The sequence below is a fragment of the Pocillopora damicornis genome, chromosome 12 (genome assembly GCF_964200805.1).
Source record: "Pocillopora damicornis chromosome 12, jaPocDami1.2, whole genome shotgun sequence".
In the NCBI taxonomy this organism is placed as follows: domain Eukaryota; kingdom Metazoa; phylum Cnidaria; class Anthozoa; order Scleractinia; family Pocilloporidae; genus Pocillopora; species Pocillopora damicornis.
Genome location: NC_142681.1, coordinates 41,324 through 67,500, shown reverse-complemented (window position 1 = coordinate 67,500; position 26,177 = coordinate 41,324). Strand labels below are relative to the sequence as shown.

The following is a 26,177-nucleotide window of genomic DNA, read 5'->3' as shown; positions in this document are numbered from 1 at the left end:
TAGCTGCTCTCTGGGAAATATTTGAGCTTTAACTGCCCTTTTGGAGATAAATATGCTTAGGGGTTAGTTTTTCGAAATAATAACCTTAACCGTTTTTTTGGGAAATATCTAGGATAGGATTGATTTTTTTTACTAGAACCATTAATTTGAAATTAACTCGACTGAAATATGACCTTAGCTGCCTCGGTGGGAAATATCTGAGCTTCAACGGTTCTTTTCGAGATAAATAAGATCGGGTGGATTTTCTGAAATGAGAACCCTTACCGTATGGTTGGGAAATTTGTAGGCTAGGGTGGATTTTTTTACTGGAACTATTAATTTGAAATGAGTTTTACGAAATAATAAACTTTACAGTCTGTCTGGGTAAAACCTTTGATTTAAACTATAATGCGCTGCTTTTCTTAATGAGGATTTCTTTCTTTTCAATATGGCGAGTGAAGTTTGGCAAAATTGTTTTTAAAAAGATCTCGTAGTGAGAATTGGAAAAAGAATTTGAATTTGTTTACGGTTTGGGATTGGGGTTGGGTTTAATTCCTAATCAAGTCATGGTGGTAGTCGGCTTTCTTGCTGTCATATAAAATATTTAATCAAACTTTTATTGCTTGATGTTTCACACTTATATTTTACACTCTTTTATTCCATATATAAACCATAACAAATTCTATATATAAACTATGACGGTAACTTTATTAGAATACAACCAAGATTTGCATACAAAAATATACGTAAGGAATCTTATACTTTGCCATTACTATCTGTGGCAATTGAATCACATGCTTATCGTTGGCTGGAGGTTGAAGGATTGGTTTTTTTATCAAGATAATTGTTACATTTTGTACTGGTATAAGTCTGCCTTTAAAATTATTCAATTCAGGAAAACTTTTCGAAGTTGTTACGGTTTTTCTATTTCATAAAAACGGGTTTTTCAAAAGGCTTTCTCTCAGATATACGCGTTAGTAATTTTTAAATACGTCGCTTATCATAGCGATTTGGAAAAGGAAAATTTTAAGATTGTTCTGGCTGTTGCAGCTTCTTAGGATGTATATTCTTCTGCCTCTTTCCTGATTTTGTAGTCCTCTTCACGTTTGACACTGTATGTAGATAAAAGGGAGCGATATTAAGTTGGGTTCATTCAAGGTTTCAATATAAAAGTAAACTGTAATTGCTAATATCGAATCGAATTGCACTAAAGATTGAGTTAGCAACTATGTTCATAATAACTGGTGCTGGCGTGTTTTTATTATCATAATTCTTTAGTTTCGCTCTCCTTTAAACGTATTTGTAGTTAAATAAGAGTGTAAGGTTATATTAGGGCATGTCAATTTCTACTTCTAGTTTGAATGGTTTCTTAACTTCGTTTGCTTAATACAGGCTTTGATTATGTTTGATGCAATTGAAAAAAGGTATGAATTGCTTTACTAATTTTAAATTAAACAAATCTATTAAGTGAACAAGAAATATCTGGTTGCCAGCTCGTATTCAGAATGGTACCGCATATTTGTAGTTTGCCTAATAAAAGGGCAAGTTTGAAAAGCTCCTCTTTTCAACTCGTTGTTTTTTTTTTAAATTATTTAGTTTAAGGTTGTAGTTTCTATCTATTGTCTAGTTGTAAAAGTGATAAACACATCAACTTACCTTTCACTATCAGCCATCTCATAAGCACTAACGTACTTGGGCAGCGACATGCCAATTTTTTCGAGTCTTGATGAAAACACCACGATCGATCTTCTGGCAGCTGCTCCTTACAGAAGTAAATCTAGAAATATGTATTTGGGAAAATTTGGCTTAGAATTTACTGCAGAATTGAATATACATGGTTTTAGTTTATAAATTTAATGCTTTAGAAATATTTGTTACTGAAATTTTAATTGGAAAATCTTTTAGTCCCATGCTATGATGTTTTCAGTTTAACTGAGGTTTTCAGATTTTGGTAATTTTTTTTAAGGTAGGCAGTATATTTAGGGAGTAGGAATTTATTCACCACTAGGTTTAAGCAGTGGCCTACAAATGGTTTGATTTAAACTATTGCCACAGGAGGTATATCTACTTGATGCACTTTGACATTTTATTTTGTCTAACAGTTTTTTTTTTTGGTTTTGGTCATTCAATGGTAGATTGAATCATGAATTAGAGATAACACACAAGATGTTTAAACCTATAACAGACTTGTCTAGATCAGAATAGGCGAACTGCCAATAGCTTGGAAATACGTAACATGTAAAAGTTTCAAGTTGCTGCTTTGCTTTTGAATTATTTGATGGGGGTATGAAAGTTTACACATAATCAAATTGATGCTGTGAGATTTTATCAACTGTTGTTATCATCAGATCTTTGCTGGTCATGTTGTCAATGCCGTAGCACCTGAAGACTCTTTCACTTATCTTGAGAAACTTAGGACAGGGCCTGGAGAAGACAGGATGGCGTGAAATATTTCTTTCATTCCTTCTGGAACTATAGATGGACTGCTCATCAGATTTTCATTTTACGGTATTTATGATATATGTCTTCTCATTGAGTGAACCTGTTGGAGGGAGAAAATTGAAAAGGGATTAATATACTTGGTATACTGCCCCTTTCAATAGCCTGCAAACTCTGAAGTTTTTGGTCCAACAGCTGTACTAAGATTGCCATTTTGGCTGTTATCAATAGTAATAATAATTATTATAAAAATTACTATTATTGCGAAACCCTTTCTATCTGAAAAAGGGAACAAATAAAGTGGATCAAAATCTAGCGATCAAAGTCTACACAATTGGCGCTTTGAACTTGTTGAAGAATATAATGCACTTTTTCTTGAGAAGTCTGCTAACAATCTCTACTAAGATAAATGATGTTAGTAAAGCAAAGCTGCTGATTGAGTAGTTTGCATGTTATTTAAAAGCTTATTTCTACATGTAATACTTACACAATTGCGATAAAAAAAGGCGTTTACAAGCGAATGTGTTATCCCAATTGCTCTTGAGGAAATGTTTGTATAGGTAATCACATGAGGCCAAGTACTATTAAGGATTAATTGCACGAGAGTTTTCAAAATTTTCCAAAATTCTTCTCAATAGAGATGAGTACATTTCTTCCAGAAAAAATTGTTTTGATTTTTTTACTGGGTAAATACATTGAAAAAAAAAATGTTGAATTTACCTTGTCATCCAAGGGTTGGAATTTGTAAAAGGCGTTTACAAGCGAATGTGTTATTGTTAAGAATCCATCTTCTATCTCGAAGGTACTCTCCCAGTGAATGCATAAGTTACCTAGGAAGCTCACCGATAGCATATATAATATATTGGTTAACAACATATTAGGAATTTATTTTTCTAAGTAATCAAGTGATAATAATAGACATTAAAATGCTTGGTGAATTTTTACTTGCTTAGAAGCAGATGCATCCATGCTTCATAGCTACCCTATAAAATACCAGATATTATTTTGAAATCCATTAATGTTGTTTTTTAGTATGGTTATCTTTTTTTCTATCTTTTGCTTATGTTTTTTTCAGTTTAAGATTAATGCAAGGGCTATGCTCTGTCACCCGTTCATGACTGTCTTTTTTAATAGGAAGACAATCTGCCTTAACGAGCTTCTACTTTCATTACTCAGAAATTTTATCGTACCTGTGGTTATGTCCTTGCTTTGGATTCTTCTTGCAGCTGTAGCTTAGCTTGTTGTTGTAATCATCTTCTCATGAAGCACTCCAGTACTGCTCTACTGATATTCCAGTGTTCGAAATTCAGTCACGAAACACTGGCGACCCTGTGGTTGCTTGTGTCCTTCCAAAGATGAGCTGATGTCGAAGTAAAACTAGGTCTTGGGAGAAAAAGAATCCCTGGAAAACTTTCAAAACATTGCATCTTTTAATAATATGCATCAAAAATCATAAATACATAAATCATACAACAATATTACATTCATTAAACTTTTATCTATTTATCAATTTATTTACATATTTATTCATCTTCCTACTTATTCATCATTTCTTTATCCTCTTAGAGATTTAGTTGAGAAATGATAACTGTCATTAGTTATCAAGATTTATTTTATTACTTTATTTCAACTTTTTATTTATCAAAATTTTGGTGTATTTTAAGTTATTAGATCAGTGTTAGATCATTTAGAAAAGGCTCTCAACGACAGTATTTTTAGACACTTCGTTGGGCCGATGTGACTGGACTGGACTGCACTGAACTTCACTGAATCTGACTTGACTGGGGCCTTTTTCTGAATAGAGCTTTACTCTAATGGATGGCACCGCACTGCCCTTGGTTATACTTCTCTAGTCTCAGCTGGAATGTTTTGCAGTCGACATTGTGCACCAGATTGAAATACACTGCAATGTACCTCAGTTAGCGGGACTGGACTGGACTGGACAGCACAACACTGCATTGTTGCAGTTGGCTTATATTGACTTGGGTAGTTCCGGATGGAGATACACTGCAATGTACTTGCATGGATGAGACTTGATTTGAGTAGCTGGGACTGGACTGGAGTGTACTGGACCAGACAGCGATACACTTCACTGCACTGGATTGCTGTAGAATGTGCTTGACTTCACCAGACTGCATTACACTGCACTGTCTTGGATTGAACCAGCAGTCACCATACAGGATAGCTTGCATAGCATTAAACTTTACTTGGAAGGGCTGTTCTGGGTGGCCTAGAATGCAATGGAGTTAATGGTGCTACACTTGAATGCAAAAGACTGCTAACAAAGAATGTTAATATACTAAGTATTTAGAAAAGACCGACTAGATCATAGTTTTTTTTAAGCTAGTGCTAGTCGCATATATTTAAGACAATTTGTGTCTCGAGCATATGAAATGCAACAATGGAAATCATGCAAGTTGTCCTTGAATTGTCCCCTGACTTAATACTTACACTTAATCGTCATGTTTTACCAGTCCCATGGGTTGCTGATTGCATAACTGGGCCTTGTTTAAAAGCATTTCCAACTGATGGTTTTTCTCCTCTGATAACATAAAACTTTCAGAATACAAGAAAGGATATAAATATTAAACATGTCACCTTGGAAATTGTTAAAAATTGACACCAAAGCAACGAGTCTGGAGGCCAACTCACAAATTCTGTAAACAGAAAATTTCAGATAATCCAGAATCGAGAATAATTCTTACAAATGTTTCTACGTTACCTTTGAGGTGTATGATGCCCTACCTCTTCACGAAGTGATCGGGAGTTAGTTACAAGGTCCTTTTCAAAAAAAAAAAAAAAAGAAAAGAAATCTAACAAAACTGTTTGCAATCAAACACGCCGGCCCTACCTCTTTTTAGATGATCTGTAGAGCTTACGGATATTAAGTTTTTCTCCAGCTGCTCCATACAATGCATCAGGGTTTTCCTATTAGCGAACCAATCGATTTTACTCAGGTTAGTATCATAAATACTACAATATTTCTTTACGTACCCACTCACTGATGCACACCTCTCGAAAACCGCCTTATCTTGGGCTGCAAGAATTTTAAAATGTTTTAAGCTCCCAAATCCCTTTTTTATTCTTTCTGTCTAACTTGAGAAAACATTAACTAGTATACTTTAGTGTACAGTACCAATCTATGCTATATTATATTACACCCTACTGTATAGTACTCTGATGCACTTGTAATAATATCACTTTTTTTGCCATGAAAACTATTCTAAGATGTCACAATCGCGAATTTGAAGGTGATAAGAGCACTTGTTCTCTTTTCAAGTGAACACTTGTGTAAGGGCTATGCTCTGTCACCCGTTCATAAGTGCTTTTTTCAGAGGTTATGTGGTTATGTCCTAGCTTTGGATTCTTCTCGCAGCTGTAGCGGAGATTGTTCTTAAGATAATCTCCACTATTGCTCTACTGATATCCCAGCGTTACAAATTCAGCCACAAATCACTGGAGACCTTTTGATTGCTTGTGTCCTTCCAAAGATCAGCCGATTTCTCGGTGAAACTTGGGCTTGGGAGAAAAAATACCTGGAAAACTTTTAAAACGTCCCATTTCGTTTTAATATTCTGCATTAAAAAATCATAAATACATATAATAATTTTATATTTATTATTTTTTATTGGTTTATCAACTTATTTACATATTTTTTCATCTTACTACTTATTCTTCATTTCGTTATCTTCTTAGGAATTTAGTTGAGAAATGATCACTGTTATTAGTAATTAAGATTATTTCATCACTTTATTTCAATTTTTTATTTATCAATTTTTTTGCTGTATTTAAGTTAATATGTATAGTCTTATGAAGCTATCATTTAGAAAAAGCTCTCCACGACAACATTTGTACACACTTCATTAGACTGCTGTAACTGGACCAGACTGCGCTGACTGGGAACTGAATGTGGCGTTTTCTGAATGGCACTTTACTCTAACGGCAGCACCGTACTGCTTTAGGTTGTACTTCACTTGACTCAGCCGGAGTGCATTGCGCTTGACATTGCGCTCCAGATTGAAATACACTGCACTGTAGTTCAGTGGGTAGGCCTGGACTGGACAGGACAGCACTTCACGGAACTGGATTGTTGCAGTTGTCTTTCATGGACTTGGGGTGTTCCGGATGGAAATACATCGCAGTGTACTTGCGTGGATGCGACTGGACTGGAGTGAGCGGGACAAGACTGTACTGGACCACAGAGCACTGAACTTTGCTGCACTGAACTGCTATAGACTATGCTTGACTTCACCAGATTGCATTACACTGCACTGTCTCGGATGAACTGGAAATCTACTTACAGCATAGTTTGCATAGCACTGGACTGGACTTGGCAAGACTTTTCTGGATTGCTTAGATTGCAATGGAGTCAATGGTACTACACTTGACTTGAATGCAAAAGACTGCTAATACAGACTGATAATATAATAAATAATATTCTAAGGATTTAGAAAAAAATCTTCTTAAACGTTTTCTTTTGAAGGTAATGCTAGTCGCAGATATTTAAGACAATTTGTGTTTCGAGCATATGAAATGTAACAATGGAAATCGTGCAAGTTGTTCTTGAATTGTCCCTCGACTTAATACTTACACTTAATCGTTATCTGTGACCAGTCCCATGGGCTGTTGATTGGATAACTAGGCCATGTTTAAAAGTACTATCCATTGATTATCTTTCTCCTCTCGAGAGAGAAAAGTTTCAGAATACAAAAAGGGGTTAAATATTAAACATGTCACCTTGTAAATTATTAAACATTGGCATCAAAGCAATGAGTCGAGAAGCCGCCTCACAAATTCTATAAACAGAAAATTTAAGGTAGTCCAGAACCAAGAATAATTCTCACAAATGTTTCTATGTTACCTTTGAGGTGTCTGATGCCCTACTTCGTTACAATATGATCTGGGGTGAGTTACGAGGTCTTCCTGGGAAAAAAATTGAAATCTGACAAAACTTGTTGCAATGAAAACATACCAGCCTTACCCCTACCCCTTTTCTCTAACTGCTCGGTTCAACGCATCAGGGTTTTCCTATAAGCGAACAAAACCATCTTACTTGGGTTAGTATCATAACATTATAACATTTCTCTACATACCTACTCAGTGATGCACAGTTCCCAAAAGTGGGCTTATCTTGAGCTGCACTAATTTTAAAATATTTAAACCTCCCAAATCCGTTTTCTATTCTTTCTATTAGAGTTTAGAGAGTATTGACTCCTATTCTATACTATACTATAGTGCACAGTACCAAAATATGCTATACTACATTATACTGTACTATACCCTACTTTATAGTACTTAGAGTCACTTGTAATAATTTCACTTTTTTTGCCATAAAAACTGTTATACGATGACATTCCCGAGTTTGGAAGCAATAAGAAAACTTGTACTCTTTTCAAATTAAGACTAATGTAAGGGCTATACTCTATCACCCCTTCAGGGGTGCTTTTTTTTAGAGGACGACGATCTGCTTTGACTAGCTTTTGCTTTCATTACTCAGAAATTTCATTGTACCTGTGCTTGTATCCGAACTTTAGATTCTTCTTGTAGCTGTAGCTTACCTTGTAGTTGTGATCATCTTCTCATGAATCACTCCAATACTGCTCTACTAATATCCCAGTGTTAGAAATTCAGCCACGAATCACTGGGTACCCTTTGGTTGGTTGTCTCCTTTGAAAGATCAGCTAGTGTCTCGGTAAAACTACTGGAGTAAACGAGACTAGACTGGACTGGACCAGACAGCACTGTACTTCAGTGCACTGGATTGCTATAGACTGCTTGACTTCACCAAACTGAATTACACCGCACTGTCTTGGATTGAACTGGAAATAACCATACAGGATAGTTTGCATTGCATTGGACTTAACTTGGAAAGACTATTCTGGATTGCCTAGATTGCAATGGAGTTAATGGTACTACATTTGATTTGAACGCAAAAGACTACTAATAAAGACTGATAATATACTAAGGGTTAAGAAAAGATCAACTAAATGATATTTTTGTAAGCTAATGCTAATCACACATATTTAAGACAATTTGTGTTTTCGGTATATGAAATGCAATGATAGTAATAATGTGAGTTGTCCTTGAATTGTCACCTGACTTAATAATTACACTTATTCGTCATGTGACCAGTCCCCTATGCTGCTGATCGGACAACTGGGCCTTGATTAAAAGCACCACCCATTGATAGTTTTCCTCCTCTGAAAACAAAAAACTTTTAAAATTAAAAAAAAGATTGAAATATTAAACATGTTACCTTGTAAATTGTTAAACATTGACATCAAAATAATGAGTCACGACGCCGCCTCACAAATTCTGTAAACAGAAATTTTTCGATAGTCCAGAACCAAGAACAATTCTTACAAATGTTTCTATGTTACCTTTGAGGTGTCTGATGCCCTACTTCATTATGTTGAGATCTGGAGCGAGTTACGAGGTTCTGCTAAAAAAAAAAAAAAAGAAAGACATCTGACAAAACTTATCGCAATCAAAACATACCGGCCTTACCTCTTTTTAGATGATCTGTAGAGCTAATGGATATTCAGTCTTTCTCCAACTACTCGGTGCAACGCACGAGGGTTTTCCTATCAGCGAACCAACCCATTTTACTCAGGTTAGAATCATAACATTATAATATTTCTTTGCATACATACTCAGTGATGAACTGATCCTGAAAATGGACTTATCTTGAGCTGCACTAATTTTAAAATGTTTTCAATTTAAGTCTAATGTAAGGGCTATGCTCGATCACCCCTTCTGGAGTGCTTTTTTTTAAGAGGAAGAAAATCTGCTTTGACTAGCTTTTACTTCCATTACTCAGAAACTTTATTGTACTTGTGGTTATGTCCTACCTTTGGCTTTTTCTCGCAGCTGTAGCTTAGCTTGTTGTAATGATCATCTTCTCGTCAAGCACTCCAATACTACTCTACTGATATCCCAGTGTTAAAAATTCAGCCACGAATCACTGGCGACCCTGTGGTTGCTTGTGTCCTTCCAAAGATCAGCTGATGGCTCGATAAAACTGGGTATTAGGAGAAAAAAAATACCTGGAAAACTTTTTAAACGTTGCGATTGCTTTTAATACTCTGCACTAAAAACCATAAATAAGTAAATAATACAATAACATCATAGTTGATAACTTTTTACTTATCTATCAATTTATTTACATATTTATTCATCTTCCTTCTTATTTATCATTTCTCAATCTTCTTAGGAATTTAGTTTAGAAATGATCACTGTTATTAGTTATCAAGATTTATTTCATCTCTTTATTTTATGTTTGTATTCATCAATTCTTTGGTGTATTTTTTAGTTATTAGGTATATCTTTATAAAGCTGTCATTTAGAAAAAACTCTCCCCCACAGTATTTGTAGATATTTCATTGCGGTGATGTGACTGGACTGGATTGGACTGCATTTGACTGCATTTAACTAAATTAGACTTGAATGTGGCCTTTTCTGAAAGGCAGTTTACTCTAATGGACGGCACTGCACTTCCCTAGTTGTACTTCCGACTAAATCATAGTTTTTTTGAAGCTAGTGCTAGTCGCATATATTTAAGACAATTTGCGTTTCCAGCATATGAAATGCAACAATGGAAATCGTGTAAGTTGCCTTGAATTGTCCCCTGACTTAATACTTACACATCATCACCAGTTCCATGAGGTGCTGATTGGACAACTGGGGCTGTTTAAAAGCACTACCCATTGATAGTTTTTCTCCCCTGAAAACAAAAATCTTTCAGAATACAAAAAAGGATTGAAATAGTAGACATGTCACCTTGTAAATTATTAAACACTGATATCAAAGAAATGAGTCGGGAAGCCATCTCACAAATTCTGTAAACAGAAAATTTCAGATAGTCCAGTAATTGCCTAGGGTTACCAAGGATAATTCTTACAAATGTTTCTGTTACCTTGGAAGTGTCTGATTCCCTACTTCATTATAATGCAAGCTTATTAGATTGATCCGTAGAGCTTATGGATATCACACTGTAAGTTTTTCTCCAACGTCTCGATTCAACGCATAAGGGTCTTCCTATCAGCAAAGCAACCCATCTTACTCAGGTTAGTGTCATAATATTTCTTTACATACCTACTCAGTGATGCAAAGCTCCCGAAAATGGACTTATCTTGAGCTGCAATAATTTAAAAATATTTTAACTTCCCAAATCCCTTTCCAGTTCTTTCCATCAAAATTGAGACTATATTATCTCCTATACTATGGTATACAATAATGTACATTACCAAACTATGCCATACTAAACTCTGCTATATCCCTAGTACATAGTACTTAGGCACATGTCTGATAATTTCACTTATTTTCAATAAAAACCATTACAAGATGTCATATTCTCGAGTTTGGAAGCGATAAAAACATTTATTCTCCTTCGGATTTAAGACTGATGTAGTAGCTATGCTTTATCACCAATTCATAGACGTTTTTGTCAGAGGAAGACAATCTGCTTTGACTAGCTTTGACTTCCATTACTCAGAAAAGTTTTCGTACCTGTGGTTGTCCGAGCTTTGGATTCTTCTCGCAGCTATGGCTTAGCTTGTTGTTATGATCATCTTCTCATGAAGCACTCCAGTACTGCTCTACTTATATTATAGTTTCACAAATTCAGCCCCAAATCTCTGGCGACCCTGTGGTTGCTGGTGTCTTTTTAAAAGTCAGCTGATGTCCTGGGAAAACTAGGTCTTAGAGAAAGATATCTCTTAAACATTTAAGACAACGTCACATTTCATTTTAATATTCAGCAAAAATCATAAATACATAAATCATACTATAATATTATATTTATTTATTGTTTCATTCATTTATCAATTTATTTACATATTTATTCATCGTTCTATCTATTCATCATTTCTTTATCTTCTTAAGTGTTTAATTAAGAAATACTAACTTTTATTAGTTATTAAGATTTATTTTCTTTCTTTATTTTATTTTTTATTGATCAATTATTTTTATTATTTAAGTTATACTTTAGGTATATTTTTATTAAGCTATATTTAGAAAAAGCTCTCTACTAGAGAGTATGTAGATGGTCTCTCATATTTATTTTCCTCCAACTGCTCGATTCGACGAGTCAGGTTTTTCATATCAGCGAACAAACCTATCTTTAAAGCAGATTTGTATCCCAAAATTAGAGTTCTTTGATTACCATCTCGGTGAGAAAATGGGCTTATGTTGAGCCGCTGATATACGAAGTTCAAGGGAAGAAAGGTGAAAATTTTCGTTCAGTCCCCGAAAATGGACACAGTGAAGTTTTACTATATCAAACCTTAAAGTCGCGTGAATAGTTTGCAGTTGAAAGTGGATGACTGTGGCTAAATTTATGACAATGACCAAACCCTCCCAAAAATGGGCTAACATGCAGTTAACACCTAGATAACTTTTATTCCAGGGCTTTTTTTATTGGCAGATTGGGAAGTTATTGGACCAATTCAGTTTAGGCAATCTTTTCGTGAAGCACTCCAGTACTGTTCTATCGATAATCCAGCTTTAAATTCAATACTATACTATACTGTACTATGAAGTACTTTTCTGGGAGAAAGACAGTCTGCTTCGAGTAGCCTTTGATCTATTACTCAGAAATTAAATGCACCTGTTATTATGTCCTAGCTTTTAGTTTCTTTTCGCTGTTTTAGCTCACCATGTTGTAATGGCTATCTTTTTATGAAGCAATGCAGCCCTTCTCTGATCCGAACTGAGCCACGAGGTCATGAAGAAAAGAAAAGATTTAAAAAAAAATTTGTTGCAATCAAAACATGTCAGCCTTACCTCTTTCAGATGACCTGTAGTGCTGATCGACCACGACTTTTTCGTCCAACTGCTCTACGCAACGCATCAGGGTTTTCCTATCAGTGAACGAACCCATCTTACACCGATTAGTATCACATTGTTATAATTCTTCACTTACCTTCTCGGTGATGTTAAGCCGCTGAAAATGAGCTCATCTTTAGCTGCAGAAACTTAAAATGTCTCAAGCTTTTAAATCGAAAAAAAGGCGCGCTCTTCTTCGAGACAACCTTAACTTAACTAGGGTTAGACACTAGACTAAACTATACTATACTTCAGTCGTAAGTCACTAGACATTTAACGTACCTGTGGTTATGTCCTTGCTTTGGATTCTCCTCGCTGTTGTAGCTCAGCTTGTTGTTATGGCTATCTTTTCATGAAGCACTCCAGTCCTGTTCAACTGATACCCCAGCTTGAAATTCAATACTATATTAAACTATGTAGTACTTTTGTAAGAGGAAGACAATCTGCTTCGACTGGCCTCTATTCCATTACTTAAAAATTTAACGTACCTGTGGTTATATCTCAGCCTTGGATTGTCCTCGCTGTTGTAGCTCAGCTTGTTGTTATTGCAAGCTCTTCCTGATACACTCCAGTCCTGTTCTACTGATATACCAGCTTTAAGTTCAATTCTTTACTATACTATATTATGTAGTACTTGTCCAACATTAAAACAATCTGCTTCGACTAGCCTTTAATCCATTACTCAGAAATTTAAAGTACCTGTGGTTATGTCCTTGGTTTGGATTCTCCTCGCTGTTGTATCTATATTATGTAGTACTTGTCCAACATTAAAACAATCTGCTTCGACTAGCCTTTAATCCATTACTCAGAAATTTAAGGTACCTGTGGTTATGTCCTTGGTTTGGATTCTCCTCTCTCTTCTCGGACTGGGACTGGGGTCTAATGGCGGACACACGCACCGTCATTAGGCTCTTCGTATTTCTTATTCTTCTAGCCCATCTAGCGGAGCCTAGGTTCACCAGCTTGATCTACAGGACGGCTAAAGATACTAACCTGCCAGTCGGACCATCTCTCAAACTGGAACTGGTTAAAATTCGCCGGAAACATCGAGTTAAGTTCGCTGTTCAGAAGACTACTAAACATGGGCCTGTTATGATATGTCTGCCCGAAGCAGCGTTTGTCCTGCGGCCCGTCGGACTAGAAAACATCATTAGAAGTGGTGACGTTCACCCTCTACCTGGACCCTGTTTAATTCAAGACCAGCAAAGGACTTCTGACCGAACCCGACCAACAATTGCGTATTCTCCTTCGGCTTTGCGTAATTTGGCTGCCTCTATTAATAGCGTCTCTTTGTGTCCTGAATTAAAACACCGACTCCAAGACCTGGGCATTCTACGCTTTCGGAATACCTTCACTCAAAAACACATGCCGATTCCTGTGATTTCAAGACCCTGTCAATCCAGGAATATTTACAACTCAAGATCAAGAAATTTAAATAATTGTGTCTCCATCTTTACTGGTGATTATGTTAATTCTCGTAGCTGTCCTTTTGTTCCGCGAACAATAGGAGAGGACGCACGATCGATTCCGGTCAGGATCACACCTCGCAGCGCAGTGCGTGGACCCAGTAAACCAGTAAATCGTCAACGAGCAGTGAAAGTAATCAATTTAACTAAGATTACTTCTCAAAAACGCCCCAATTACAGCTTCCCAAGTTTCTACATGGCAAATGCTCGATCGGTCAGGGACAAACTGGACGAGTTGACTGCTCAGCTTTTAACGTTTCACATGGATATTGCAATTATTACGGAGACTTGGCTGCATGACAACATCGATAATAACATCCTTACCATTCCAGGTTACAACATCGCGAGACGTGACCGCCACAACCGAATAGGGGGTGGCGTGTGCGCGTTCGTGTCTTCAGAGATACCTTTCAAGCGTAGATCTGACTTGGAGTCTCCAGAACACGAGTGTTTGTGGCTATGGTTACGCCCTCATCGTCTACCACGCCCACTATCTGGTATTATAGTTGGGGTGGTGTATTTTCCTGTGGCCTCTGCGCAAGTGCAGCGAGATCGCACAATGTACATCATAGAAACACTAGACTCCGTAAAGACTTCTTATCCAGACTGTGGTGTAGTGTTATTAGGCGATTTTAACACCCAGGACATCACAGACATGTTAGCCAATCATAACCTAAAACAAGTAGTTACCAGACCCACTCGGGGCAATAGCATACTAGACCTTATTTTAACGGATTTTAGTGAATACTATAGCGAACCAATTGTCAGCGCGCAATTAGGGTCTTCGGACCATGGCTCTGTTCTCTGGAATCCGCTTTCAATGAACCAACTAAACCCGCTGTGCGTTGAAAAGAAAAGGATCCCGATGCGTCGCTTTCCTCAGTCGGCAATAAGCGCTTTTGGGAGGTGGGCGTGTTCACACCGTTGGTTCAGTGATTTAGAAGTAGACGGTGACTCACCATCAGTTGACTCTCTCACTGACTCATTTACTAAGGATCTTTCATCAGCCAGCGATATCTACTTTCCGTCCAAATACGTGAAGATTCATCCAATGGACAAGCCTTGGATGTCACCTGAGATTAAGGCTCTCATATTAGAGCGCCAACGCGCCTATCTAAATGGCCCGGAGGAGAAATGGCGTCGCCTTAGAAATAAGGTCAGAGAGGTTATCACCCGCCGGAAATGCGAGTTCTATAAAAACAAAGTTAATAACCTCAAGAGCACTGACCCGAGGAAATGGTGGAGTATGGTGAATAAGCTTGCAGGGAAGGCTAGCAGCCCTAACGAACTCAGTTATACTGACGAGGAAGGCAGAATTATCTCTGGCGCGACTCTCGCATCACGCCTTAATGAGTTTTTTGTATCTGTAATATCTGACATTAAGCCACTTGATACAAGTGCACTGCCCTGCTACTTACCATCCCCTCAACCGCCCGTGATCGAGACACAAAGGGTCTACAAAAAGCTACTTGCCATCAGCGCCTTTAAGGCCCCTGAGCCTGATGGGATTCCGACTCGTATTTGGAAAGAATATGCTGTTGAGCTCGCTGAGCCGATCACGCGAATATTCAACACCTCTATTGCATCAGGCTCCTTCCCTACTGCATGGAAAGACTCTAATGTCACACCGGTACCCAAGGTTACGCCCATAACCGGTAGGGAAGATTTTAGACCTATCTCCCTAACAGCAATCGTCTCTAAAGTCCTGGAGGATTTCGTAGTTGAATGGCTAATTGAGGATGTTGTGCACCTCATCGATTTCAGCCAATTCGGCTGCCTCAAAGGAACTTCAACCACCTATTGCCTGTTGGATATGATGCACAACTGGTTGTCCTCTATTGACAAACCAGGTATGTTCTTAAGGGCCTGCTTCCTGGATTTTAGTAAGGCTTTTGACCATATTGACCACACTATCTTAGTCAATAAACTCATCCACCTTGGGGTCCGTGGTTTTATTATCCGTTGGATTTGCAGTTTTCTTTATGGCCGTCGCCAAGCTGTTAAGATTAAGAACATTGTATCCCCTTGGTTGCCCGTGCACGCTGGAGTCCCGCAGGGCACTAAGCTTGGCCCCATCCTGTTCCTCCTGATGATTAACGATCTCGCGATTGAAACTCCATTACTATCGAGCCACTGGAAATATGTAGATGACCTAACAATATCCGAGGTCATCCCATCAGGCGGTACATCGTCCCTTCAGAAAGATCTTGACGCCATTGCACAGTGGTCGTCGCGCAATAATATGAACCTCAACCCAAAGAAGTGCAAGGAACTTGTGATTTGTTCGCTTAAAACACGGCCAGATCTTGGCCCTTTGTGCGTCAATGGACGTCCCTTAGAACGGGTCTCCTCACACAAGGTCCTTGGAGTCACTATCAGCGACACTCTTGGGTGGAATGAGCACGTGCGTGAGATTGTCTCCAAAGCCTCAAAACGTCTTTACATCTTAAGAGTGCTCAAGCGGTCCGGAATTCCACCCGAAGACCTTATTAACATATTTTATGCCTTGGTACGATCGGTCCTCGAATACGCCTGCGTCACTTGGTCTACTAGCCTACCAATTTACCTCAAGGACATGATCGAAAGAGTTCAGAAAAGAGCTCTGCGTATATTATTTCCGGCGCTGAGCTACAAAGACGCCATTGTGGCTGCAAACTCCACTCGCTTAAATGTGAGAAGAGACGAACTCTGCAAGAAAGTTTGGGACGGTATCTGTGTGCCTGGGTCACGGCTGTTCCACCTTATTCCACCAAAGCGCGCCGATTGCCACGTTTATGAGTTGCGCAATAAAAACCATGTATCACTCTTTAAATGCCGGACCGAAAGATTTAAAAAATCTTTCTTTCCAACAATGGCGTCTAACGCCCAGTCCTTGTAGTCAAGCAAACCTAAGCGTTTTTTTATTGGTATATAACTACTGTCTCTTGTAATTCCCAGTCCCTTTAGACTCTTAATTTTGAAGTCAAATGTAAGATTTTCGTATTTTTTAAATATTTGAAGTATGCTTGTAAATTCACATGTATTTCACCACTTGGGTGCTATTTTTGAATACTTTTAATAAACCTTCTTCTTCTTCTTCATCTCAGCTTGTGGTCATGGCTATTTTCTTATGAAGGACTCCAGTCCTGCTCTGATCCGAACTGAGCCACGAGGCCACGAAAAAATCTAACAAAACTTGTTGTAATCAAAACCTGCCAGTCTTACCTCTTTCAGATGACCTGTAGTGCTGATCAACCATAACTTTTTTACCAACTGCTCCATGCAACGCGTCAGGGTTTTCCTATCAGCCAACGCACTCATCTTACACAAGTTAGTATCACATTGCTTTAGTTCTTTACTTACCTTCTTAGTGATGGAAAGACGCTGAAAACAAGCTTATCTTGAGCTGCAGAAAGTTAGAATGTCTCAAGATCTTAAATCGAATAAAAGGCCTGCTCTTCTTTTATATTAACTCACGCAAACTCGAGACAACCTTGACTCCTACACTAGACTATACCATACTTCCTTTACTGAGACATTTAACATACCTGTGGTTATGTCCTAGCCTTTGATTCTCCTCGCTGTTATAGCTCAGCTTATTGTTACGTCTATCTTTTCACGAAGCACCCCAGTCCTGTTTTACTAATCTCCCAGCGTTACATTCAATACCTTACTATAGTATACTATGTAGTACTTTTCTAAGGGGAAGACAATCCGCTTCGACTAGCCTTTAATCCATTACTGAGAAATGTAATGTACCCGTGCTTATGTCCTTGCCTTGGATTCTTCTTGCAGCTGTTGCTTAGCTTGTTGTTATGATTATCCATTTCAGTCCTGCTCTACTGATATCTCAGTGTTTCAAACTCAGCCATAAATCACTAGCGACCTTGCGAGTGCTTGTGTCTTTCCAAAGGTCAGCTGGTGTCTTGGCAAAACTAAGTCTTGTAAGAAAAAATACTTGCAAACCGTTAAGACAGCGTGGTGCTATATTTTAATATTCTGCAAAAACATTTTTAATAGATTGACCATACGATAAAATTGTATTCAGTTAATAACATAAGTATTTCTTAACTTATTTATATATCAATTTATTTACATATTTATTAATCTCCCTATTAATTCATCATTTCTTTAGTTCTTCAAGAATTCATCAATGTTATAAGTTATTGAGATATATATTTTATTTCTTTATTTTATCTTTTATTGACTGTCAGTTATTCTTGTTTATTTTTAGGTTATCTGGAATACTTTTATTAAGGTGTCATTAGAAAGACCTGTTTACGACGATGTCGTAAGTAGACGCTCTTAATTGTGTTGGTGTGACAACTGAAGACAATACTGGACTCAAATACACTTGTATGGGCTTAAATGTGGGCTTTTCCGAAAAGCACTTCACTTGACTGGATGGGCTGCAATGCACTTGGTTGTTCCTAACTTGACTCAGCAGAACTGCGTTGTGCTAGACTCAACGGCAGTTAGTTGTTCTCGACTGGATGAAACAGAAATGAGCCGAGGTGTTAGGGATTGCCCTGTTCTACACTGTACTTCACTATACTAGACTCGACTGCTGTTGACTTGTATGGACCTGGGCTATCCTAGATTGAAATGTACTGAGGTGGAAGGGAATGAATGGAATTGGACGGAAATGAATAGATTTGAACGGGGCGGAACTGGACTGGGCGGGACGGGACGGGAACAGACTCCACTTAATGGACTGGACCGGATTAAACTGGACTGGAGTACACATCAGCGGAGTGGACTGGAGTGGACTGAGCCGGACATCATTTCAGAAGACTAAACTGGACGGCATTGCACCTAACTGGACTAGACTGTCTTTGCCTGAGCTTGACTTCACCAGACTTCACTACACTCACTGCACTACCCTGGATTGAACTGGAAAGTACCATACAAGACAGTCAGTTCACTGCACCTCGCTAGACTGATCTGCATCGAAGTGCATTCCACGTTTCCAAATGAAACTGATAAAGACTGTACTGCACTGCACGTGAATGTACTCCATTGGACTAGACCACACAGGATAGCTTTGTACAGCGCTGGAAGCAAGTTAAAAGGATTGTTCTGGATTGCCTAAACTGCAATGGAGTTGATGGCAATACATTAATCTACAGTTGACTTTTATGCAAAAGACTACTAATAAAGACGGATGATATACTGATATTTTGAGAAACGATTAACTAAATAAACATTATGTTACCACGCCAGTTTTAGTTTCAGTTATTCAAGACAATTCATGTTTTTGAGCATACGAAATATGTAACAATGGATATCATTTTAGTTGTCCTTGAATTGTCCCATAACTGAATACGTACAGTTAATTGTCATCTGTGACCTTTCTGACGGGCTTCTGATTAGGTCTTGTTTGAAAACACTAGTTTTTCTCCACTTAAAACAGGAAACTGTTAAGAGAAAAAAAGGTGTTGAAATATTAAACACGTCACATAGTGAGTAGTGAAACGTTGTCATTAAACCAATTAATCAGGAACGCACCTAAAAAGTTCTGTAAACAGAAAATTTCAGATAGTCTAAAAGAAAGAATAATTCTTACAAATTATAACATATTACCTATGAAGCGCTCGATGTCCTACTTGTTTATGATGTGATCCAAAGGGAGCCACGAGGTCATGCTGAAAAAAAAAACTTGTTGCAATCAAAACATGCCGGCCTTACCTCTTTCAGATGACCTGTAGTGCTGATCGACCATAACTTTTTCCTCCAACTCCTCTCTGCAACGCATTAGGGTTTTCTTATAAGCCAACAAACCCACCGACGTTACCTCCTCTACTAGACTAAACTAACATCTACCATACCTGAAGATTTCTTCCTAGCTTTGGATTCTCCTCGCCGTTGTAGCCCAGCTTGTTGTTATGGCTCTCTTTTTATGAAGCACTCCAGTCCTGCTCTGATCCGAACTGAGCCACAAGGTCATGCTGAAAAGAAAAATCTGACAAAACTTGTTGCAATGGAAATATGCCGGCCTTACCTCTTTCAGATGACCTGTAGTGCTGATGGACCATAACTTTTTCCTCCAACTGCTCTCTGCAACGCATCAGGGTTTTCCTATCAGCCGAGGAACCTATGTTACACAGGTCAGTATCACAGTATTATAACTCTTTCCCTACCTTCTCAGTAATAGAAAGCCGCTAAAAATGAGCTTCCCTTGAGCTGGAGAAAGCTGAAATGTCTCGATGTCTTAAATCGAAAAAAAGGCTCGCTCTTCTTTTATATAAATTCTGGCAAGCTCGAGACAACCTTAACTCCTACACCTGACAAGACTATACCATACCGTACTTCCTTTCCTGAGACTTTTAACATACCTGTGGTTATGTCCTAGCTTCGGATTCTCCTCGCTGTTGTAGTTCAGCTTGTTGTTATGGCTATCTTTCCCTGAACCACCCCAGTCCTGTTTTACTGATATATCACCTTTAAATTCAATTCGTAAGTATATTACAGTAGGTCGTACTTTTTCTGTTTCGACTAGCCTTTAATCTATTACTCAGAAATTTAACATACCTGTGGTTATATCCTAGCTTTGGATTCTCCTCGCCGTTATAGCTCAGCTTGTGTTTATGGCTCTCTTTTTATGAAGCACTCCAGTCCTGCTCTGATCCCAACTGAGCCACAAGGTCGTGCTGAAAAGAAAAATCTGACAAAACTTGTTGCAATCAAAACCTGCCGGCCTTACCTCTTTCAGATGACCTGTAGTGCTGATCGACCACAACTTTTTCCTACAACTGCTTTATGCAACGCATCAGGCTCTTACTATCAACCAACGACCCATTTACACAGGTTAGTATCACATTGTAATAATTCTTTATTTACCTTCTCAGTGATGAAAAGCCGCGTAAAATGAGCTTGTCTTGAGCTGCAGAAAGTTAAAATGTCTCAAGCCTTTAAATCGAAAAAAAATCCGCTCTTCTCTTATATTAATTCTGGCAAACTCGGGACAACCTTAACTCCTAGATTACACTAGACTAGACGAGACTATACGATACTTCCTTTCCTGAGACATTTAACATACCTGTGGTTATGTCCTAGCCTTGGATTCTCCTCGGTATTGTAGCTCAGCTTGTTGTTATGGCTATCTTTTCATGAAGAAATCCAGTCCTGTTTTACTGATATCGCAGCTTTAAATTCAGTTCTTTACTATATTATATTATGTTGTACTTTTCTAAGACGAAGGCAATCCTCTTCATCTAGCCTTTAATCCATTACTCAGAAATTTAACGTTGCTGTGGTTATGTCCTAGGTTTGGATTCTCCTAGCTGTTGTAGCACAACTTGTTGTTATAGCTATCTTCTCATGAAGCACTCCAGTCCTCCTCTACTAATACCCGTCCTTTAACTTCAATACTATAGTATACTATACTATGTAGCACTTTTTGTAAGAGGGAGACAATCCGCTTCGACTAGCTTTTAATCCATTACTCAAACATTTAACGTACCTGTGGTTACGTCCTAGTTTCGGATTCTCCTCGCAGGTGTTGCTCAGCTTGTTTTTATGATTTTCTACTCCAGTCCTGCTCTACTGATATCCCAGTGCTGCAAATCCAACCATGAATCACTCGTGACCCTGTGATTGCTTATGTCTTTCAAAGGTCAGCTGGTGTCTTGGTAAAACTGAGTCTTGTGAGAAAAAATACTTGCAAACTTTTGAGACAACGTGGTGCTATATTTCAATATTCTGCAAAAATATTGTTAATACATTGACCATACGATAAAATTGTATTTATTTAACAACTTAACTATTTGTGAACTTATTAATATCTCAATTTATTTATATATTTATTTATCTCCCTATTACTTTATCGTTTCTTAAGTTCTTAAAGAATTAATCAATGTTTCAGTGATTGAGATATATTTTATTTCTTTGATTTATCGTTTATTGATTATCAATTATTCTTGCTTACTTTCAGTTATTAGGTATACTTTTATTAAGGTATCATTAAAAAAGACCTGTCTACGACAATGCCACAAGTAGACGCTCTTGATTGTGTTGGTGTGTCAACTGAAGACAGAACTGGACTGAAATACACTTGTATGGGCTTCAATGTGGACTTTTCGGAATAGCACTTCACTTGACTGGACGAGCCGCAATGCACTTGGTTGTTCCTTGCTTGACTGAGCAGGACTGCGTTGTGCTAGATTCAACGGCAGTTAGTTGTTCTGGACTGAACGGGACGGGACAGGACGAGACTGGGCTGAGCTGTTACGGATTGCACTGCTCTGCTCTGCACTGCACCTCACTGGACTAGACTCGACTGCTGTTGACTTATATGGACCTGGGCTATGCTGGATTGAAATGCACTTAGCTGGTAGGGAATGAATTGGAATTAGACTTAACGGGACTGGACTGGCGCAGATTCCACTGAATGGACTGGACCGCACGTAAGTAGAGTGGACTGGACTGGGCTGAGCCGGAAAGCAGTTCAGAAGACTGTACTGGACGGCACTGCACTTCGCTGGACTGTCTTAGGCTGAGCTTGACTTCACCAGACTGCACTACACTACACTACCCTGGATTGAACTGGAAAGTACCATACAGGACAGTCACTGCACCTCGCTAGACTGATCTGCGCCAAACCGCAATCCACGTTTCCAAATGAAACTGATAGAGACTGTACTGCACTGTACATGAATGTACTCCACTGAACTATACCTCACAGAATACCTTAGCACAGCACTGGAAGTAATTTAAAAGGATTGGTCTGGATTACCTAAACTGCAATGGAGTAGATGGCAATACATTAATGTACACTTGAGTTACATGCAAAAAGACTGCTAATAAAGACTGATAATATACTCTTGTTTTGAGAAAGGATCAGCGAAATAAAAAATATGTTATGAAGCTAGTTTCAGTTTCAATTATTTAAGACAATTCGTGTTTTAAGCATACGAAATATGTAACAATGGGTATCGTGTTAGTTTTCCTTTGTTTGTCCCATAATTGAATATTTACAGTAAATCGTCACCTGTGACCTTTCTGATGGGCTGCTGATTGGGCCTTGTTTGAAAACACTGGTTTTTCTCCACTGAAAACAGAAAACTGTTAAGAAAAAAAAGATGTTGAAATATTAAACACGTCACATTGTGAAACGTTGTCATTAAACTAATTAATCAGGAAACCACCTAAAAAGTTCTGTAAACAGAAAATTTCAGATAGTCTAGAAAAAAGGATAATTCTTACAAATGATTACATATTCCCTATGAAGCGCTCGATGTGCTACTTCGTTTTGAGGTGATTTGAAGTGAGCCACAAGGTCATGCTGAAAAGAAAAAAATCTGACAACTTGTTGCAATTAAAACATACCGGCCCATACCTCTTTAAGATGACCTGTAGTTCTGAACGGCCATAACTTTCTCCTACAACTGCTTTATGCAACGCATCAGGGTTTTGCTATCAGCCAACGAACCCATCTTACAAAGGTGAGTATCACATTGTTATAATTCTTTACTTAACTTCTCCGTGATGCTAAGCCGCTGAAAATGAGCTTGTCTTGAGCTGCAGAAAGTTAAAATGTCTGAAGCTCTTAAACTGAAAAAGGGCCCGCTCTTCTTTTATATGAATTCTGGCAGACTCGAGACAATTTTAACTCCTACACTAGACTAAACTAGACTAAACTTCCTTTACCGAGACGTATAACATACCTGTGGTTATGTCCTGGCTTTGGATTCTCCTTTCTGTTGTAACTCAGCCTTTTGTTATGGCTCTCTTTTCATGAAGCACTCCAGTCCTACTCTAATCCGAACTGAGCCACGAGATCATGCTGAAAATCTAACAAAACTTGTTGCAATCAAAACATGCGGGCCTTACCTCTTTCAATTGACCTGTAGTGCTGATCGACCACAACTTTTTCCCACAACTGCTTTAGGCAACACATTAGGGTTTTCCTATCAGTGAACGAACCCATCTTACACAGGTTAGTATCAAATTGTTATGATTATTTACTTACCTTCAAAATGATGCATAGTCGCTGAAATGAGCTTATCGTGAGTTGCAGAAAGTTAAATGTCTCAAGCTCTAAAATGGAAAAAAGGCTCGCTCTTTTATATGAATTCTGGAAAACTCGAGACAACCTTAACTCCTACACTAGACTAGACTAGACTAGACTATACTATACTATACTTCCTTTACTGAGACGTTTAACATACCTGTGGTTATGTCTTAGCTTTGGATTCTCTTCTCTGTTGTAGCTCAGCTTGTTTTTATGGCTCTCTTTTTATGAAGCACACCAGTCCTGCTCTGATCCGAACTGAGCCACGAGGTCATGCTGAAAATCTAACAAAACTTGTTGCAATCAAAACATGCGGGCCTTACCTCTTTCAATTGACCTGTAATGCTGATCGACCATAACTTTTTCCTACAACTGCTTCAGGCAAAGCATCAGGGTTTTCCTATTAGCGAACGAACCCATCTTACACAGGTTAGTATCAAATTGTTATGATTATTTACTTACCTTCACAATGATGCAAAGTCGCTGAAATGAGCTTCTGGTGAGTTGCAGAAAGTTAAAATGTCTCAAGCTCTAAAATGGAAAAAAAGGCGCGCTTCTCTATTATATTAATTATGGCAAACTCGAGACAACCTTAACTCCTACACTAGACTAGACTATACTATACTTCCTTTACTGAGACATTTCACATAGCTGTGGTTATGTCCTAGCTTTGGATTCTCCTCTCTGTTGTAGCTCAGCTTGTTGTTACGGCTATCTTTTCATGAAGCACTCCAGTCCTGTTCTACTGACATCCCAGCTTTAGATTCAATATTTTACTATATTATACTATACTATGTAGCACTTTTTTAAGAGTTAGACAATCTGCTTCGACTAGCCTTTAAATTATTATTCAGAAATTAAACGTACCTGTGGTTATGTCCTAGGCTTTGGATTTTCCTCGCTTGTTGTGATGACTATCTTCCAACGAAGCAATCTAGTCCTCCTCTACTGATATCCGTGCTTTAACCTCAATACTATACTACAATATGTAGTACTTTTATTAAGAGGAAGACAATCCGCTTCGAGTAGCCTTTAATCCATTACTCAGAAATTTAACGTACCTCTGCTTATGTCCTAGCCTTGGATTCTCCTCGCAGCTGTTGCTCAGCTTGTTGTTATGATTATCCATTCCAGTCCTGCTCTACTGATATCCCAGTGTTGCAAATTCAGCCATGAATCACTAGCGACCTTGTGATTGCCTTTGTCTTTCTAAAGGTCAGCTGATGTCTTTGTAAAACTTAGTCTTGTGGGAAAAGATACTTGCAAACCTCGAAGATAACGTGGTACTGTATTTTGATATTCTGCAAAAAGATTGTTAATACATTGACTATACGATAAAATTTTATTTATTTAACAACGTGAATATTTCTCAACCTATTTATATATCAATTTATTTACATATTTATTGATCTCCCTATTAATTCATCATTTCTTTAGTTCTTCAAGAATTAATCATATTATCAGTTATTGAGATATATTTATTTCTTTATTTTATCTTTTATTAATTATCAGCAATTTTTGTTTGTTTTTAAGTTATTAGGTACACTTTTAATAAAAGTAAAGCCCAAGTGGCCCAAGGTATCATTAAAGAAGACCTTTCTACGACAATGTAAGTAGACGCTCTTCCTTGTGTTGGTGTGACAACTGAAGACAACACTGGACTGAAATACACATAAATGGGCTTAAATGTGGGCTTTTCGGAATAGCACTTCACTTGACTGGACGGGCCGCAATGCACTTGGTTGTTCCTAGCTTGACTGAGCAGGACTGCGTTGTGTTATACTCGGCGGCAATTAGTTGTTCTGGACTGGACGGATGGGACTGGGCCGAGTTGTTACGGATTGCACTGCTCTGCATTTCACTTGACTGGACTAGACTCGACTGCTATTGATTTGTATGGACCTGGGCTATGCTGGATTGAAATGTACTTAGCTGGAAGGTAGAGAATGGAATTGGATGGGAACGAACAGTATTGGACTAGACGGGCGCAGAATCCAGTGAATGAACTGGACCACACGTCAGTGGAGTGGACTGGACTGGACTAAGCCGGACAGCACTTCTAAAGACTGAACTGGACGGTACTGCACCTCACTGGACTGGACTGTCTTAGGCTGAGCTTGTCTTCACCAGACTGCACTATACTGCACTACCCTGGATTGGACTGGAACGTACCATACAAAACAGTCATTGTACCTTGCTAGACTGATCTGCACCGAACTGCATTCCACGTTTCCAAATGAAACTGCTAAAGACTGTACTGCACTGTACATGAATGTACTCCACTTAACTAGACTACACAGGATAGCTTAGCACAGCATTGGATGTAATTTAAAAGGATTGTTCTGGATTACCTTAACTGCAATGGAGTAGATGGCAATACATTAATGTACACTTGGCTTGTATGCAAAAAGAATGCTAATAAAGACTGATGATATACTGATGTTTTGAGAAAAAATCAACGAAATAAATATTTTATT

General features: G+C 38.1%; 1 long non-coding RNA gene across 1 annotated transcript; it reads right to left on the bottom strand.

Moving 5' to 3' along the window:
* Positions 1–3,513: 3,513 nt before the first annotated feature.
* Positions 3,514–8,237, bottom strand: LOC149035927 (uncharacterized). The gene is made up of 3 exons (XR_016181880.1): positions 7,930–8,237; positions 7,280–7,341; positions 3,514–7,100 (listed from the first exon to the last, which is right to left on the bottom strand). It is a non-coding gene; the product is annotated as an uncharacterized LOC149035927 (long non-coding RNA).
* Between the last annotated feature and the right edge of the window lie 17,940 nt (positions 8,238–26,177).